Consider the following 16,851-nt stretch of genomic DNA (forward strand, 5'->3'; position numbering starts at 1 on the left):
TATGAGGGACCTATGCGAGGAGGAAGCACCTCCCAAAATCCTTTGAGTGATTCCAAGCTCACTGTGATCTTCTTAGAGGGAACAAACTCGAGAGGAGCCCTAGTCTATTCTGACTATCGAGGCCGCAAGTGCATTTGTATCGAAGAGAGGCCAGCTCAAAGATTGGAGATAATCCGAGTGTATGATGATGGAGATAGATTCCAAGACGAAAAGGGGAACCACTATTTAATAGTTAGTAACCCTGAAGATTACAACAGATATGGAGATAACATGGCGAAAGGGAAAATGGTTTCAGAAACTCAAGAACCACCACCAAACATTGATCGGCCTGGAGCTATTTTTATGTATGATAAGAAAACAACCAGGGTTCCCACTTATAACGAAAACGTGGGAATCTATAAGCATGAGAGTGAGGGTATAGTCTCTTACTTTTGCAACAAAGAACCATACGTAAACGAATTAAGCAAAGACAAGGTTCTTTACTTATTCTCTTATGAAACTGCTACGGGGAAGGGAATAGTTTTTGTTGATAGATACGGGCGAGAATACCAACGTATTCTCCCAGAGGAAGTAGAGAGAGCAACAGGTCCAGGATCATCAGCATATGCCCCTGAGGAAGTGCCAAGAGCCGCTACACCCCAAGCAAGTCAACGAATCCTTTTTCAGATGAGTATGATGCTACCTCACATTCCACCCGACCGCAAGCATTCAACAACCAAGACCAACCAGCAAACCAGCCATCATTGCAGGCATGGCTTCGACAGAGTGCAACAATGGAATCAGACCAAAATCAAGATGGTTATCAAGTTGCACGAGGGCTCAGGGATTTGCAAGAACCACCACTCTATTCAAGGTATCAGGAAGAGAGTAATCCAAATACACAAGGGTCGACAGAGCCTGGAGGACCACCCATAGAACGAGTTCGAAGAGAAGAACCACCTCCAGCGAGAACCGTTAGAAATTATTTTTTAGGAGCACCACTGGGAGAGGAACCATCCTATTACAGAAGGCCTAAGGAGTTATATCGACTAGGACGGGGAGATCGCATGATGAGGTTTTTAGACCATCGAAGAATTAGACCTTCTCAAGTGCAAAAATGGGTAAACAAGAAATACACAGGAAGCAGAGACCCAAGAGATCATGTAGCAGCCTTTGTGCGCGTAATTAGAGCCGAAGAGGTGTTAGATTTTCCTACCCAATTTGCAGGGTTTGGACTAACCCTAGAGGATGATGCTACCACTTGGTTTAACTCTGTAGAGCGTAGAGACTTTGAGTCGATGGAAGAAGTGTTTGACGAGTTTATTGAGGAATTATCTCAAAGGGGAATAGCTCATAATACCGTCTCACATATCCATAAATTCAAACAGAAAGATGGAGAATCTGTACGAAAATCACCCCTAAGACTAAAAAGATATGTTAAGTTCTGTTCGGTTCAAGAACTGCCAACTCAATCCAGACTTATGCTGATATTCATCCAAGGACTAAGGAATGCAGATCTCCAGAAAGACTTACATATGAAAAGGAGAACGACGTTGAATGAGTTGACCAAAGAGGCTCTTTACCTTGTGGACAATTGTGCGGTCTACAAAGAAGGGGAGTTCAAGGACCTTGATGACGATTTGTCTTCACAGCAAAGTGGAAGCAAGTCTTCTAAGACAGCACCGAAAGGAGAAGTAGCGGTAAATCAGGAGTAGTTTGTAGATGAAGTGCTAAAAAAGATCAACTTGTACTCCAAACCCCAGGCTAAACAACCCAAGTGGTGTGCTATTGAACAAAAACGGACAAACCATGGGATCGAGGAATGTTATTATAACAAGGGATATGTGAGAGAGAGACCTTACACTCCTCCCCAAGCTCCAGTAGCTTCCCCTCAAGTTCCACCGATGCCTAGATATCAAGCAGGCAACTTACCAGGACCTGTAGGTGTAGAAAGACCACAACCGGTGTTGGGGCAACAACCACCCCTACCAGGATTACGACCAGTTGGTATCAGATACACACCAATATTAACTGAATCAGAGGATAAGGCTTTGGTGCCTATGCATGCATATTATGAAGATCCCAATGGATATGCAGAAAACCCTATCTATTATCCACCGGAAGAACCCTCGACACCAAAACCATGAGCAGGATAGGAAATACAGGACCACCAACTGCTACACAGGCCGCAGGAGAAGGAAGATATAGCCTAGATGAACGAACATTGATGTTCATAGCCAATGGAGGCATGGGTGGACAGAGACATGCTTACCAAAAAAGAGGAGCTCAAGGAGCACCTCAACAACCCAAGGGACCCTGTTACAAGTGTGGTGGAGACCATTGGCTGAGAGACTGTCCTCATGATGAAATCATTAGAGTCAATGCGTATTGCTCAGAATGTGGAATTACTCATTTGATTCCCGATTGCCCTAAAAACCCAAGCAAAGGAGCAAAAACCACCTTGAACATGTTAGAAACAGTGCCTTCCAACGGAGGATCGGAAAATGAAACAATCATACCTATTCAGGCGGTAACACGAGCCCAAGCCCAAAGAAGGACAAATGAACCCATAGTTGAAGAACCAAAAACCGATGCCCAAAGTTCAGAAACGAAAAATCAGAGAAGCGCTTGGAAAGCTAGAAAGGCATGTAGGAAAGCCAGGAAAGAACGAGAGCAAACACCCCTATCCGAGGAGTTGAAACATACAAAGGATAGATTGGAACGGTTAGAGGATCTAGCTAGCTTAAGCTCACACACCACAACAACCATAGCACCCAAGGAAATAGCAGAGCCCAAAAGAGCAGGATCAGGAGGATCTGTACTGGTAGACAAGGTAAATGAGCAGTTGGATGCGCTTCTAAAAGCTTATGAAGCTCGACTTAAAAAGAACCAAACCCAGGAGCAAAGGTGGATGACTTATCCATATGCAGAAATAGAAAAACAGAGGTTGGATATGTGTAAAAAGATGATGGAGACGGCTCAATCATTGATGGAAGACCCGCTGGGTAAAACTGCAAATTATCATGAGGCACCAGCTCCAACCCCTACCCAACCAACTTTAGAGAAACATGTGGAAACAAAGGAAAGACTCACTAATGCCTATGAGTCCAGATGAGAGCCTGTCATAGTGCCAAATACCACCGATGGGGCAAGTGACAGGTTCCAACCTAAAATATTGGCAGAAATAGGTAAGGACTGTAACGGTCTAGATGATCTGTGGAAGAAAATCCGTGAGGCCAACGAGGCTAATAGGATGAGTAACCACCTGAATAGCGCGAGAAAGAAAAAGAATGTGATCTTACCTCCTATTGAAGAATTTGAGGCAACGTCGCAAATGAACTTTGAGATACATTCACAAGGGGGAGACCAAGGATCAATTAGTTCGGGGCACAGCCAACCAGACTCGTTGAGAACTTTACCCTCTTACCTAGGAGAGTATGAAGCTAAGTCGAAAGTGAGAGCAATCCCATCTCAAAGACTTTCTTCCAACAAGGTGATGGATTCACAAGGATTGATTGAGTTGTTATCCACTCCGGTGGTATGCACAATCATGTTAGCAAAACTCCTAAGGTTAAGGCCAAACATGTGGACCACCGTAGGAAAATGCCTAGAAAAATTTGGAGAAGGGATCAGAGAGTTGGACAGGCCTCAACTAAACACCAGGCCAGTACCATTGAATAAGGTTGGAGAATATTGCGAGGGAGAAGACGAAAACACCACGCTACCGGTAGAATTCCAAGGAGTAGTTTCCAAAGCTATTCTTGACAGTGGAGCGGGAGTTGCTATCGCCACCAAGGAAATCTGGAAAAAATGGGAAAAACCAGCTTTGAGGGCTACCAGAATGAAACTGCAGTTGGCAGATGGGTTCATGGAGAAGCCTCTAGGATTCTTATAAAAAGTGATTGTCACTTCGTGCGGAATCGAGTATGAGCATACATTTGCAATAGTCGATTTTGACAAAAAGAACAATTATAAGATCATCTTGGGACGACCATTCATGCGACAATTGAAGATGGTCCAAGATTGGGGTTATGACCACATATACCTCAGACATGGCAAGACAACAACTAAAATACACCTGAAAGACCATAGTTACAAAGATGTGAACCAAACACCTGTGGAAGAGTTTGATTCGGCTACAGTAGTAGGATCAGAACTACCAGCATGGTTAGGGCAACCAAAAGAGCTATGGATGTGCGGAGCTTCACATTGTGGAAGCTTAAGAAGAGAGGAATGCGTCTTAGAAAGAGAAAATGAGGACAAGGAGTATATTCCGGAACCTTTCCCTGAAGATGCCTTGGAACCTCTAGAATGGGAACACATACTAGCAACATTGGATGTCTGTACCATTGCCGGCAGTCCAACAACAAAATTTTGTGATAAGGATGGCTATGATGTGTTACCCTATTACATGGTAAGCGTTATACCAGAAAAAGAGACGGTAGAACCACCAGAACAAGAAGAGTTTTACAACTCCTCTGAACACTTGGAAGTAAATGATGATGCAGATAATGAGTGTTCAGACACCTCAAGTGAGCGTGGAAATGAAACCGAGAATATCAAGCTTTATGATTTTGCTAATCAACACCCTAAACGCCAAGAACGCTATAGGAGGAAACAAGCAGGAAACAAAGCGAGAGAGAACCTGATGCCAAGGATAAAAGGTAAAACTCACTATTTGATGCTTGTAAAAGCAGAGGATTGTGTAAAAGATCAAATATCAGGAAGATTCTCAAAAAATCGAATAGAAAGAACGCGACAGGAAATAAAACAGGTACGAAAAGCTAAAACCGAAACAAAATCTCAAAAATCAAAAAAAGAAACAACAAAAGACCAACAATGGACCAAATTGGAGCGTAAACAGAAATAACAAGAACTGAAACAGTCTTTGAGAGAGATATGGACTACTGAAGAAGATAGTGATGGTAAAGGGGAGTCAGAAAAGGGGAACATGAACGTACGAGCACACTATCGGAAATTTACTATCCAGGACAGAAAAAACATCATGACACCACCAGTCAGGAAAAGAGCCAACCAAGAATCTTACGATGGGCCTGAAAATGCAAAAAAGATAGACCTCGCAGAACCAGGTGAAAAGCCTCAGCCGGTCTATATAGCTAACGATTTAGAGCCTGAGGAGGAAGCACAGCTAACACAACTTCTCAAGAAGTATAAAGATGTGTTCGCTTGGTCCTATAAAGACCTCAAAGGAGTTGATCCATTAATATGCCAACATACAATTCCTTTGAAATCAGATGCAAAACCTAGCAAACAACGTCCTTATACATATAATGATACATTTGCTAAACAAATCAAAGAAGAGATTGATAAACTAATGGAAGCTGAATTCATCTATGAGATTGAACATACAGATTGGGTGTCACCCATTGTGGTAGTTCCCAAAAAGAATGTAAAACTGCGAGTGTGTGTAAACCTCAAGAAGGTGAATGCAGCAACCATAAGGGATAATTATCCCTTGCCAATCACAGAACATGTACTTGAGCGAGTGGCCGGGAAACGGGCTTATTCCATTCTGGATGGGTTTTCAAGATACAAACAACTGGCAATAGCGAGGGAGGATCAACACAAAACAGCGTTTGCCATGGAATGGGGGATTTATGCGTATCGAGTTATGCCATTTGGATTAACTAATGCACCAGCCACTTTCCAAAGGTTAATGACCCACGCATTCAAGGAATACCTCATAATATTCTTAGAAATTTACATGGATGACCTGTGTGTACACTCTCTTCTACGAGAGGAACATATTGACCATTTGCAAAAGGTCTTTGAAAAGTGCAGGACATATCGAATCTGTCTTAACCCGGAAAAGTGTGTATTCATGGTTAAGCAAGGACGAATCTTAGGACACATTGTCTCAAGAAATGGAATAACCACAGACCTAGACAAAGTCAAAGTCATTGTAGACCTACCCAGGCCTACTAATGCGAAACAAGTGCAATCCTTCATGGGACACTGCGGATATTATCGAAGATTCATATACATGTATGCGGTTATCGCACACCCTCTGTATTGTTTGCTAGTCAATTTCGAATGGACCAAGGAGTGTGAAACTTCATTCCAAAAGCTGAAGGAAAACCTTATATCAGCACCTGTACTAAAGGCACCATATTGGGAAAAGATATTCCATGTGCACATTGATGCATCAGCATATGCCATTGGAAGTATTCTAGCTCAACCTGGAGACGGAACAATGGATTTTCCGGTTTACTATGCGAGCCGACAGTTAAACAGTGCAGAAAAGAACTACACAACAACCGAGCGGGAAGGGTTAGAAATGATTTATGTTGTAAAGAAATTTCGGCATTATTTGTTGGCAAACAAATTTGTGTTCTTCACAGATCATCAAGCTCTTTTGTACCTAGTAAATAAACCTTGCAATACAGGGAGAATCGTACGCTGGTTTATTATATTGCTAGAATTTGACTTCACAGTGGTAGTAAAAAAGGGTTAAACCCATCTACGAGCGGATCATCTTTCAAGGATACACAACGGGGAAGCTCCTGAAGGAGTAGATGATGACATACCAGATGCTTATCTTTTCAACATTGAAATGGTACCCAAATGGCTGCAGAAAATTGTTAGTGTTCTTTCATGTGGAAATGGGTTTGATAATACGGAATGCAGATCCAAACAACAAACAATTCAACAAACAAAAAACTTCCAGTTGATTAGCAGGACAGCTGTATCATCTTGGATCGGACCTAATCCTACGATTATGTATAAATCCGGAAGAAGTTGAGTGCTACCTTGAAGAAGCACATGTCCAGGGCTGTGCATTTCATTGTTCAACAGTGAAGACACACCAGAGACTGAAACAGTTAGGGGTTTATTGGCCAACTATGTATGTGGACACCATTCTTATGTTACCAATTGTACTATATATAGTGCCAAACGACCAGTGGATCACGCAACTTTGTTTCAGGTAAACATAGCACCTGCATGGAGTCAATATATCATTGACCTCTTAACCACTAGGACGTTCACTGAGAACATCACAACAGCACGAAAAAAAGCTATAGAGATGGAAGCTCGTGACTTTCAGTTAATTGGGAACCAACTCTATAAGCGGGGAAAGGACAATCAACTTAGAATCTGTGCAAGTGAAAGCGCATACCTGCTGATTCTAGAACATGCACATAGCGGAATAAGTGGAGGCCATTTTTCAGGTGATAAGACGGCAAAAATTGTCTTAACCGCAAGAATTTGGTGGCCTACATTGCACATGGATGCTGAAGAGTTTGTAAAGCGTTGTGATGCATGTCAACGCACCAAGATGCCAATAAAAAGAGATGAGATGCCATTACCGCCAATGATGGGAGCAAGAGCATTTGCAAAATGGGGCATTGATTTTGTGGGACCTATCCATACCCAATATATCATTGTGGCTACGTACTATCTCACAAAATGGGTCGAAGCCAAAGCGACACAAAAAGCTGATGCACGCACCACGGCACAATTTTTGTATGAGAATGTTTTTGTACATTACGGGTTACCAATCAAAATTGTCAGTGACAGTGGAACACATTTTCTCAATGAAGTCATTGAATATCTGCTAGAGGAATGCATGGTCATACATAGGAAATCTGCACCATACCATCCACCACAGGCCAATGGGCAAGCTGAGGCCACTAATAAAACACTATGTATGGTTCTCACTAAAATAGTTTCACAATCAAGAACAGATTGGGATCAGCAGCTACACTCAACACTATGGGCATACAGGGTAGCTTACAAAACATCAATTGGAACAACACCATACAACATGGTGTTTGGCCTAAATTCTATACTACCCATAGAGTTTTTAATTCCAACTCTACAAGTAGCAAAAAGCTTAGAATGGACAAGACATGAGCTCTCTTCCAGAATTGATGATCTTGAAAAGCTAGATGAACTCCGCTTACGAGCTGTCGCTTCAATCTATGCTAAAAAAAGAAGACAAAAAGAATTTTTTGACAAACATGTGCGTACTAAAGAGTTTAAAACAGGTGATTACGTACTTGTTTATACCTTGAAGCAACATGCCAAGAAACTTAAAAAGCGGGGGATGGGACCATTTGTGATTAGTGATCGATCACAAAGTGGAGCTGTCAAGCTTTCTACATTAGCAGGTGAAGAAATGCGAAACTGGATTAGTGGATGTCGACTGAGGAGGTATCATCTACCACTCACACAGGAGATGCTCCAACAAATTCATCAAGGAAAAGAAAGAACGAAGGAAAAACAGAGAGTACGAGAAGAAGCTCAAGCCGAAGCACAAGAACGCGTTGCAAAAAGACGGCTTTTGCGACAACAACAACAAAGTGGAACACCATTGCGAATCAATGCCATTCGACTGACGAAGCTGGAGGAGGAAACAGTGGAGCCAATAATTGTGGTCAAGGTGGGCAGCAATCAAGTTGAATCAACTGCTTTGCTTGATTCGGGTGCTCAAGCAAATTTTATCTCTAACGGATTATACCAACAGCTCAAAGTCACAGGTCAACTTCATCCTACTCCTCAAGTGCTGGAAAGTAGCACATCACACCCGTTGAAAACATTGGGATGGACTATATTGCATGTACAGGTACATCAATATATTTATCCACACAAATTTTATGTGGTGACAGACGAAAGCACACAACACTCAATGATGTTGGGGCAACCTTGGCAAAAAGCATACAAGGTACAGATAGATTGGAAAGCAAAGGCAGTCAAAAATCAGGACGAACATGAACAACAGGTGATAGTTTTTGCTCAGCAATACCAGCATGATCAACTGCAAGCCATGCAATCACTGAAAACAAATCCAAAAGCACAAATGCCATTAAAGAACAACATGATTCCCGCAACCAACAATAAGGTAAAAGCCAACCATGCTAATTACAGACATATGAAGTCACCGGCCGCAATGCAAAGATGTAGGCTACCAAAACAAGGTAAACAAGTATGGATGCGGAAGGATAGAAATGCCATGAACGACAACAACAAAATTCCAACAAAGCAGATGGTTCAACCACAAACCAAGGTCATCAAACATATATGGATCCCAAAGAAAATGCTTAGCCATAACCCAAATGTCACTCACATTTGGATACCAAAGCAAAATCCAAAGAAACTCCCTTCAGTACAAGCAACAACGGAAAGCAAACAGCTGCATTTCAAAAAGGAAAACCGACATATGTGGATGCCAATGAAAGACAAACCGGTGGAAAACAAAAAAATGCCAAACCATCTACAAAGATCGGCAGCAACAAAATACCAATGGAAAGCAAAGTCAATACGGTCCATAACCATTCCGGCCCAGCCAATTCTATCCTTAGGAACAGTGTCGGCAAAGCAATTGCCGTTTGCAAAACAGACAATTAAACAGAGAGCAGTAGAGTTACAGCTGTTACTTGCAAAGAAAGCAGGAAACCTCGACGGTGAATGCCAATAAGCATCTTGCTTACTCCCTTCTCTTGCACAGCATTAATTTTTCCATGCATTGACAGAGTATGCATAAAATAGGGCCACATTAATCGGCCAGGCATTAGCACAACTGTTTCAACCTATACACGACACATACTCCGAGGCGAAACCATGTCATTCGGGAGGACTCCGGCTAGGAGGGGGGGAGGCATTCTAGAGGCACTCTCAAATGCGGAACCAATAACAGAAACAGCAAAAAAGGGCATGATTTTCGACTATTTTAAGGGTTGTTGTTTGATTGTGAAATTTTTTGGAGTAACCCAAGTACATATGTCCTTATACAGCATGAAGCTACAGGTATATGGGGCCAAACGCCAAATCAAGCCCCTAGGTGTGTGTATATAAGTAGAAATAGCCATTTTTCAGATAAAATATTGGTAAAACGGAGAAATCCGGCCATAAAAATTGCATGTGAGTGTATATAATGTGTTGCGGTGATGTTTGTGATTTATTATGATTTTTGGGGGATTTTTTGGGTTTGATTTGCTATTTTCCTTTTAATTTTGTTAATTTTCGGCAGAAAAACTTCAAAAATACAAAAAGCAGGTGAAAAACAGTGGTAATGAAAAACAAAACATATGGGGATGACCAGTGACTATAGGACAACCTATGGTACAGTGGGGTTGCAATTATGAGACTAGAGCGAAAAGCGTGTTTTGGCCAGGTTTTGATCGAAATGCCTAATTTCTGGTAAACAGAGCAAATAGAGTCCAAATCAAGAAATTTCTGAGCCTAAACCGCATCTCGCAAGACGATAGGAGCACATGTCAAATTTCATGAAAAGTGGTTCGGGATTATAAGAAATTTTCACCCCATTTTTAGCTCATTCTCACTATTGACTTTGTGGAGAGAGCTTCTGCCACCTAGAGCGGATCGACCTTCCAGTAGCTTCTACGATGCGCACGACTACCCGACGACCTCCAGACATGAGAGGTAGGCTCGCCACCTTGAGCTTTTCACGCATGTTTGTCATTATGTCGCGAAAACTAGCGTATGGGTCACACACAAACCGGGCGGTAGAGACCTACAAGTAGAGACGGCGGCCTAACGGCTAACCCGAAAGCAACAAGACTTCATCGGCAGCTTACCCTAGTCTAGGAGACCAGTCCTGGATAGCCAAAGGCAGTAGGAAACCATCGGGAAAGACCCTAATTCCCAGAAACCCACAAGAGGCCACCAAATGGGAAATCGGTGAAACGGCGACCAAATGCTACCAAAATTCAGGGGTAGGAGCATCTCGACATGCTCGACAAGTCTATATTACCCACATGACCAAAAAGTGACTCGAAGCGGCACTAAACTTCAAAATCGATGTCAGGAGTTTTTTGGAGCAAGGGATTCCGCATATGTACATACACATGCATGGTGCATCAAATAAATAATTGCCCATTTTCCAGAGCTAGGTGGTTACGTGGGGCCCACATGTGTACAGGTAGGACACCATGTACATAGTGCATCGATTTTCACTATTACCAGTACCAGTGTGTTTTTTCTACAATAATGAGGAGTTGGTAGCGCTAAAACTTCTCGAGGAATCTATCCGCGGGCTGACGACATGAGGTAAGCGAGTGCGTCAGATGGCATCTAGTGGCGTCAAGAGGTCAAATGGGGTCAATACTTGCATGTGGAGAAGTACGAACACAACGTGGGTGTTTTATTGTGATAATTAGGCAGAGAGGTCATCATGAGGACCATGTTTTGGGGACACTTCACGTGGTGGCGGGATGCATTATTGAAACAAGTCGAGTGCCAGGTGTGCGTATGGATGCAAAAAGGTGACAACTATGCACTGCGAGGTCAGTTTTTGGCCTGTTCGGGGTCCGTTTGAGGTCATCTAAAAGGCCAAGGGTGCCCAAATAATAAAGCTAAGTGTGGGAACTGAAAAAATAGAGAGAAGACCAGAAAAAACGTGGAGAAGAGAGGAGGAACAGCCGCAGGTGTGTTTTTGGGGTTTTTAGAGCCTGTTTTGGCTGTAAAACTGCTCATCCGATGTCGGATTTGAGCACTTTGACATTGTAGACTGGGATTTTGGGCCGTTCCGGACGCGATGGCGCTATCCATTTTGCCAAATTCCTCATTCTTTTTCTGCTGTTTTGGCTGTGTAAGTTTCTCCTATGAGCGAATCTTCTGCTCTAGTTTGTGATTGTATCTGGCATATTTTATCCATATTGTGTGAGCTATTTGCCCCCTTGGTGTTGGCCCAAGCTCATTTGTTCTAAATATCAGAAGTTCTCCTCTTTGAGCTGAGTTTTTTGGGTGTGTGTGTGTGTGTGTGTGTGTGTGTCTTTGTGTGGAGTGGGTAAACGGGTAGACTCTCTCCTCTCACTCCATAGGTGTGTTCCCTGTCTCGGCCAGGTGGGTTGTGTAAGCCGAGTGGTGCCCCATAGTGTGTATGTGTATCTTCCCAAGAGTGTGTGTCAGGTTGTTATAGAGGCGTTCTGTGTGTTTCCATCCCGCTCACATTCTTTTGGTGCCCCGACGGAGGATCTTCTTCGAGTACCTTCTGCTTCGAGCTTCGAGCTTCGAGATTGGGGACTACAGGTTGCAGGTTGCAGATTACAAGTTACAGGTTACAGGGACAGGTACAGGTACAGGTGGCTGGAGTACAGTGATATACTAGCAGTGGTGTCACTTGCAGTTGTTGTGGGTATGCATCACTTGGCGCCTATTTGAGCGCATTGTCTTCTGGATTGTACGTTACTTGTGGAAACTGCCATTGTATGCCTTTGTGGAGCCATATTTGGTTCTATTTGGCAGTCCCAGCCATTTCTGAGACTTGGTCTGGAAGATAGTCATTTCTGAGACTTGACTATACGCGATTTGCATGAGCCTTCGTGTGAGAGTCGATAGCGTGAGGTTTTATTGAGCTGGGGGATTCTCAAATGTGGAGATCCTTTCGGTGATACAGGTAGCTGGAGCACCCTTTTCATGACCTCGCCATAGGCTATGTACTAGTGAGTCCTATTTGATGCTCGAGTTCTATTATTGACAATTTATGCATACATATATAGTCTATATTTTGGGTTCTTACTGCACTACTTCTGGGGAAACTCTGCCAAAATTTTTCGGAGTTGTGATGGCTGGTTTTTTGGTCTTTTGAGCCATTTATGCTGTGATGCTACTGAAATTTTGGCAAAATTAGAGGATAAGTCAGGTGTGCCTTCTTGGGAGCTGCATGGTTGGCTTTAATGGATGATCAAAATGGCCCTCAATTCACTCCATTTCATTTAACTCAAAGAATCCAGATAAATGTTCATGTGTCCAGGAAGATTTTTTTCCAGCAGTGCATAGTCTTTATGTTCGGGCCAAGAAGATCACAAGAGATCTTGGAATGTCCTTTGCCTGTTGTAATTCCGATGATCAACTATGAAAACTCATTTGATGTGCATGTGTTTGTCCTTATCTAAAGTTGAGCTCCATTGAAGTTTCTGGGAATTGAGTCAATAAAAGTTTTGGGTTCTTGCACATGTGTTCAAAGGGGTTCTCAAAGCATTGTAACTTGGGTAGCCATGGCTTTCTCTTATCCACAGTTTCATGGAAGAAGTGATAAAGATGTGGAAGATTTTTTGGAAAAGATGGAGGTTGCCTACATTAGCAACTAGATTCATGACCCTGCGCAGATGTTACATCTTCTCCAAATTTGTTTGAAGAGTGATGCACGAGTCTGGTCTAAAACATTTGAAGAGGAGTTGCGTGCAGCGGATCCACCTGTAAGATTGAGTTGGGACAATCTAAGGCATGGGTTGGAAGTGGAGTTTGTGAAGATAGAAGATCCTGACAAAGTGTGGCAAGAAGTACAAGGTTTGGTCCAAAAGGAAGGTGAGCCAGTAGATGCGTACATACGCAAGTTCTCATTGGCATGGGAGAGGATGTGCAAGGCCTTAGCACCACAGGTACCCCCGCCTGACATGATCAACAAGGACAGGTTCTTGGATGGTCTTTGGGAGAATATACGTCGGAGAGTGGAGCTAAAGAAGCCTAGGACATATGAAAATGCACTAGAGGTAGCAAGGAACAAAGAGTGGAAGTTGAGGAAAATTAGCCAGTTAGGGGTGGAGTCTTTGCCCATGAGGTCTGAATTTCAGCCTATAGAGTCTTTACAAGGTCGCATGTCAGGGGTTCATCATGAACCAGTGGTTCCTGTTACTACTCAGGTTATGCCAGCAGTGGTCACTACATCGGTGCAAGATGATGGGCTAAGGCAATACATGAGGCAAGTGGTAGATTTAATGAAGAATCTCAGCCTAAACATGCTAGGTCAGGTGGGAAATAATCGAGGTCGAGGGAGGTTTGCAAATCAGCCAGGAGGTGAAGAAAGACCTAGGAATGGTGTTGGACAAAGTAATGGTAGGTTCTGGAGGCAGACGCCCACATGTTATAATTGTGGAGAGTTGGGCCACATCTGCCCGCAATGTGATAAGCCACCAAGGATGGAGGGAGACATGTATCCATTGCCAAGACAGGTGCTAACTAGGTCGCATGATTATGGCATCGAAATTAAGGGAGATGAAGGAACCAGTGGATTAACCCAGGAGGAAAAGGGAAAGACAAAAGTGTTAAGTGTGGTTACCTTAGAGAAGGCATCAAAGCTAGAGGATACATTAGTGATGCCTATTGGGAAGAGGACGACAGAGGACAAGGAAAGAAAAAGTGCCCCAGGTCCTAGTAAGAAGAAGGGAAAGAGTCATGAAGGTGAGGATGTCAAGGCCAAGAGGAAAAGGACATCTCGTCGAAAGTTTCATGTTTCAGATTTTCCACTAGGGGATGGGCAATTAAGCTATGACTTGAAGGAGGATCTGACGAGCAAGAAGGCAGATATTACTTTTGGGCAGCTTATAGAGATGGTGCCTCAGCTAAAGCGACAGTGGAAGAGGATGGTTAACCCAATGGAGAAAGAGCCAGAGAGAGGTTCAGTGAAGGTGTTTGCAATGGATGAGCTACCAGACATTTGCCCAATAGTAGATGTGTGGCATAAAAGGAAAAATTTAGGACAAGGCTATGTTGATGGCGGGGCCCAAATATGTGTGATAACACACTCATGCGTTGAGAAGATGCGTCTTACAAAGACTGGGGTGTCAGGGTTTCGGATCAGATTGGCAAACCATCAAAAAGTAAAATGCTTGGGTGTTGTAAAGAGCTTAGAAGTGGAAGCATATGATGCAAAGTCACTGGTTGATTTTCATGTGATGCCACCAGGGTTGGGAGCATATCCTATTATACTGGGCAGAGACCATGGTTACGTGCAGTGGGAGCTGTTCAAGATTGGCGACATGGTACGATTAGCCTCTATGGAAAGACAGGTGCCAAGAAGCTATACAATATGGACACAAGGAAACGATTAGAGGAGCTTTATGAAGATGAGGATGGGTCTAGTGATGAAGACTCTTCCACGGTGATAGATGAGGACAGTGATAGTACTACCAACAGTGATGAGGATGCTGATGTTGAATTTCTTTTGATGGACAAAGAAATCCAGGAGTTTGGTTTAGTTGCATCTGCAATGAGGTTGAAGATGAAAATGAAGGGCCTTATGAAACGATTGAAGGGCTGATGCAGACCAAGGTTGAATCATCAAAGAAGCAAGAATTGATAACACAAATGATCAGTGGAGACCTCTCAGCTATGGAGAAGGAGATATATTTGCACATGCTGGCTAGTTTTCCTGATTTGTTCATTACTTCATATGAAGAGATCAGAGGGTTCAAGGGTGAAGAGATGCATATAGAGCTAAACGAAGGTGCTAAACCAGTGCGGCAAAGGCTAAGAAGGATGGGTCAAGAGCAAATGGAAGCCTTGCGAGAAGAGGTGGACAAGTTATTGAAGGCAGGGTTCATAGTCCCTGTGGAGACCACAGAATGGGTGAGTCTAGTTGTAGTCAGTCCAAAGAAGGATGGGAAGTGGAGAATTTGTGTAGATTTTAAACCCTTAAATGCAGCCACTAAGAAGAACCCATATCCTCTTCCATTCATCGATCAGATCTTGGATTCAGTGGCAGGTTATGAGAGGTACAGTGTGTGTGATGGTTTTTCAGGCTATTTTCAATTGAAGATTGCTCTTAAAGACCGCACAAAGACAACTTTTATTACGCCATGGGGCTGCTACTGCTACACAGTGTTGCCGTTTGGGTTGTCAAATGGACCATCTTTCTATCAAGAAAGAGCAAATTGGGTGCTGGAACCATTCATTGGTAGTTGTGTTAAGGCTTTTATGGACGACTTCTGTGTCTATAGCAGTAGGGCTGAACACCATGAGAAGCTGCAGATGGTATTGGCTCGATATGATGAATGTGGAGGACAACTAAATCCAAAGAAATGTCATCTAGCACAGCCAAGGGTGAAGTTATTGGGCCACATGGTGTCAGAAAATGGCATTGAGGCTGATCCAGATAAGGTTAAGTCTATTATTCTTCTTCCATCACCTACGAGTACAAAGCAATTGGCAACATTTATACACAAAGTGAAGTACATGGCACGATTTATTCCATTGTCTTCGCACACCTTTATCTATTACAACAAGTGGCAAAGCATGATCCATTGCAATGGGATGACAAGTGTGAAGAAGTGTTTCAAGAGGTGAAAGAGGTGTTAGGGGGGTTGTCAGCCATGCAGGCTCCTGATTGGGAGCAAGTGTTTTATGTAAATCCATCAGTAGGGGATGATGCCATTGGAGCCATGCTATTGCAAAAGGGGAAGGGCAGCCATTATATGAGGCCAGTGTATTGTGCAAGCCGTGTGAAGCTGGTAGTTGAGAGAAAATTCTCGGAAGTAGAGCTAGTGATGGCCAGTGTAATATTTGCTTGTCGACAATTTCGTCATTACTTGCTACCACGACCTTTTGTTTTCTTGACGAGTTATGCCTTTTTCCCACAGTTAATTAATGGCACTAACATGTCAAATGTGGTCAAGAAATGGGTAATAGAGCTGCAAGAGTTTGAGTTCTCTTTCCTAGTGGAAGACAATACAAGGGCTACCCTAGCTGATTTGTTGACCTACAAGGAGAATCCCCTTATTGTCAAGGAAGAGGTGGTGAGAAAGGTACTTGAAGAAGTGCCACAGATCAGCAATGCACATGTGTTGTTCTTTGATGGTACATACAGAAAGAGCCATGATGCAGCTTCAGGGGGTATAGCACTTTATGATCCAGAGGGGAAGCTAGTATGCAAGAGAGGGTTCAAATTGGATTCTCATAGTAACAATGAGGCTCAATATGCTACTCGGGAAGCCGGATTACACATTTGTTTGAAGCATCGGGTTCGAAGGTTGAGCATAAAAGGTGATGCCTTGTTAGTGGTGAAGCAAGTGTTGGGTGTGTGGAAAAGCAAGAACACCTCATTGAAGGAAATGTGCTTCAGAATTAAAATCCTATTAAAAAAGTTCAAAGCATGGAGCATCAGACACATTG

The sequence above is a fragment of the Adiantum capillus-veneris genome, chromosome 23 (assembly GCF_014529385.1).
Source record: "Adiantum capillus-veneris isolate H3 chromosome 23, ASM1452938v2, whole genome shotgun sequence".
NCBI classification, from domain to species: Eukaryota; Viridiplantae; Streptophyta; class Polypodiopsida; order Polypodiales; family Pteridaceae; genus Adiantum; species Adiantum capillus-veneris.